The 3,820-nt window shown below is 41.8% G+C and overlaps 1 long non-coding RNA gene across 1 annotated transcript; it reads right to left on the bottom strand.

Annotated features, from left to right (window-relative positions):
* Positions 1–1,646: 1,646 nt before the first annotated feature.
* On the bottom strand, positions 1,647–2,153 carry LOC109584625 (uncharacterized). The gene is made up of 3 exons (XR_002186089.1): positions 1,979–2,153; positions 1,762–1,838; positions 1,647–1,701 (listed from the first exon to the last, which is right to left on the bottom strand). It is a non-coding gene; the product is annotated as an uncharacterized LOC109584625 (long non-coding RNA).
* Positions 2,154–3,820: the final 1,667 nt, after the last annotated feature.

Raw genomic sequence — 3,820 nt, 5'->3', positions numbered from 1 at the left:
TAATATTGAACAGTTCGAGAGTCTCTCTCTATGTAACATTGGTTGGAGATCACTTCCTGGCTGGAGGCTTCTGGTCTCTCTTTGGCCAGGCAGGTCTCCCTCTGTATGAGCCGCTGCCTCTTGGGGGGCCCGCAGTGGAGCGGCTTTTTGGAAAAACTTCCGGTTTGGAGGTTGAGTAGCCTTAGACGCCGACAGGAGTTTCACGGAGTCCACTCTCTCCTTCATCTTTGACTCGAATCCTGAACCAAAGAGGTTAGGCCGAGCAGCCTCAAATATGTCCTCCTCTGCCAGGTCTGCAATGTCTGGGTTAACGGACTTTAGCATCTTCTTCCTCCTTAAACGGGACATGTTCGCCGAGGCATTTCCCAGGAGCTGAATGGCCTCTGTCACTAGGGGCCTCACGTCATCGCATAGGAGGGACACTTCAGACTGATCCGCCTCCTCACTACAGGCGTAAAGAAGACGTAGAAGAGGGGCGATAGGGTCGTCAATTAGCGCCTGTATCCGCGCCAACTCGCCATCGTTTGACTTGGCCTCCTTGTGGACGGATGCCGACTTGAATATTGGATCCAGTTTAGGGCACCTCGTCTCCTGGAGCTCTGGGCAGGGGAACCCGTTCCTCAGTCTTCTTCGGTCCTCCGTAGACAGGACCTTCTTAAATGAGGAAGTTACTAACCCCTTGTCGTTCTCTGACAACAATACCGGGACGCAAGGCTGGTCCGCCTCTGGCGGGTCTTCACCATCCTCTTCGTCTGAGACTAGCCACTGATGTGGCTGTCCATCACAAAAGTCCATGGGTCCTCTGTCTGCCCAGGGGGGCACCTCTGTTGCCCTCTTCTTAGCTGGAGGGGCTCTCTGCCCTTCTCCAAATAGTCAACCCTCTTTGAGACACTCTGTATCTCATTGCTGAGGGATTTTTCCATCCTTGCCAATTGGTATAGGATAGCTGCACCGGCATCACTCTGGATGTTGGTTTGGATAATGATTGGATCATCTGATAAAGCTTCTCTAGTTGCCATCTTTCTTCTTCTCGAGCACGAAGTAGAACTTCTTGAGGAGTTAGAAAAAAGGCCTGCGTGGTCACACTGGGTCAGGGCTTATATAAGGATGTTGAGCCCCACCCATAGGTGGAGCGAGTTACCGTAAACTTTCTAATTATTACTACAAACTAACTGGAATTTTAGAAAACTAGGCCAAACACCATTGATATGTGAGACTGAGCCTTCTGAAATATAATAAGAACACAATACACATTACCGTCTTTTAAATACAATTAGATGCTACTAACACATCAAGCAATACAACTGAATAACAGTAAAGGACACTATGCTACACTATTCAGGTAAGTTATACTAATAATAAGAACACAATACACATTACCATTTCTTGTATACAATTACATACTCCTAACACATCAAGCAATACGACTGAATAACAGTAAAGGACACTATGCTACACTACTAAGGTAGTGTAGACACAAAGTCTTACCACAACAAGTAATGTACTGTGCTACAAGGAATGAAGACAAAATATCTAACGTATTCTCAATTCTTTTATGATGTTGAGGGATCATTCATAACATTCTTTACGTGCAGATATCTTGACAATAATTATCATAATAAATATAATCTTTACAAAATGAATTTAAGAAACTGTTTTAAATGTTTTGTCTTTGCTTTTCTAGGTCTGTAGCACTATGTCCTAACAAGTAGAAATAGAAGGAAAACATACTGTCTGTTTTGTAAGCGCTCCATTGTCTACCTTTGTTCTCAGAGGCTAAGAGGGAACGCACACCATAACTGGAATGGTAACTGGCTCTTCCTTAGTTGGCTTGATGGCTAGAGGAAAGAGAGAACGAGTAACACACTACTGATAACCTCAATCTCGAGCGCTCAATATGCTATGCACATTTTTATTGAGTGCCTGCAAAATAGAACACTGTAGCCACTCTAACAATCACAGTTACTGTAAAGCTTACCTTTGTCTTTATCCTAAACAATGATGGAACTAGAGTTTTAAGTAGCAACACCATCAAGCAACTTTTTCTCCATTTTAAACTTGTATGGTCATGTGATCAGTCATGTGATGTCATTTGTAATACGGAAAGTAAACGGAAACATTAAAAATTGGTTTTACAGCAATTTCTCCACTTCTTGCTTGGAAGAACGATATACGAAGGCTCATCACTTAAGATAGGTAAGCCACATTGACGCGCAACAAGCACCAATCAATAGAGACTTGTAAGAGCAATTTTTTCATATGATAATATAATTTTTCAAATTTTTTGTCTTAAGGTCCACTTTCTCAGACCACGTCACATATAGTCTGCTGCAGAAAGTAATAATAGTGTAGGCTATATCAAACCTTTTCTTTCTTTAGTTCCAAGTTATAAGCTGGTAGCTAGTTGTTTACAGAAGAAGAAACGATCGTCGTCATTTATGACTGCAAAAAAGGCCTGCTATCTTACGCACACTGTATGCACTCCAAAAATAGCTAGCTGATCTTTCCTTCATGATGTCTGAGGAGTCCAAGGAGCTATTACAAGTAGCTATAAGGTTTATGAAGTGCCTAGAAAAAGAAGAAACTGTTCTACCTTTTTTCAGCTGCACCAACCAATGGACAAATAAAGTGGGCATGGTCTCAAAGCAACTTAAAGAAGAAGTGCGTTTTCTCCCATATCTTGCTTGCTTTTTGGAGAACAAGCTTAAAATTTATAAGATAACTGAATTAGTCCTTCAAAAGACGCTTAGGAAGCCAAGATGGTAAGTTTCTGTGCTTTCAAGCCTTTCTTTGCCACTTTGGTTGGTGGGCATGGTCTCGAGGCTGTTCCATTAGGCTCTTCTTTTAGCCTTGTTTCTTGACTTCTGAAGAATGGAAAGCTACAAATTATTTGCAAGACATTGTGCACAGACATGCTCTTGTATGTATTACCACAAATACAAATAATTATTGTTTATTTATGTTTATAACATGAGTTATAAAATGCTTTTCTGCATTTTGACTAAAATTTAACATGTACTATAAAGCTTAGCATTAGAACAGGCACTTTTAGTGTCCCTTTGTCCCATTTCAAAATAAACTTATCAAGTACGCCTGCACTGTTCTGATAATAGTATCTACACTAGCAGCTATTTAATTGAATGGATGATTTAGCTATTTAACCCTGACCGTGAAAGGGTTAAATAAGTTTTATATAGATCTTCAATAGGAGGAAATGAAGTCTCTACTAGGGACTCTGAATGGGCTACCACCGGTAGATGAGACCACCAATGATTTACAACCACACTGTAGAGGAGATAGAAGACCATCGCCTCCCACTCCCATAAGACCACCACTGCCAAATCAGAATGGTAGGCGTCCTGATGCAATACCTGCTGATGGAGGTAATGGTCACTGTCTGGTCGGGCCACCAGCAGCTGGGAGAGTAGCAGGAAGAGGGGGTGAAGGTGGTACTGGTAGAAGTAACGGGTCTCATGGTAGAGTTGCCAGGCGAGGGTCACTAGACAGCAGAGGTGAGAGACCAGGGACAGGATGAAGACAATGGGGCAGGCTAGGGAATCCATGTCCTTTAGCTACTTCTCCGCTGGGGTTTCCGATTGGATTAAGTAACTTGGGGAATACTTGTTTCACAAACTCTGTTTTACAAGCTCTGTTTTGCACTAGTTTTCATTCTGGTATTGTTAGTCATGTCGAAGTACCAGGTATATATATTTATGTAGAATAGACATAAATTTTTATTAACATTATAAATCATTGCTAGGGTGTAACCTTCTATCTCCTTGTTTTTTGTGTGAGGTTATAGCTGTTTTTGTGGGTCTTA

The sequence above is a fragment of the Amphimedon queenslandica genome, unplaced genomic scaffold, assembly GCF_000090795.2.
Source record: "Amphimedon queenslandica unplaced genomic scaffold, v1.1 AMPQUscaffold_13189, whole genome shotgun sequence".
Classification (NCBI taxonomy): Eukaryota; Metazoa; Porifera; class Demospongiae; order Haplosclerida; family Niphatidae; genus Amphimedon; species Amphimedon queenslandica.
This window is presented reverse-complemented; position numbering and strand designations above follow the sequence as displayed.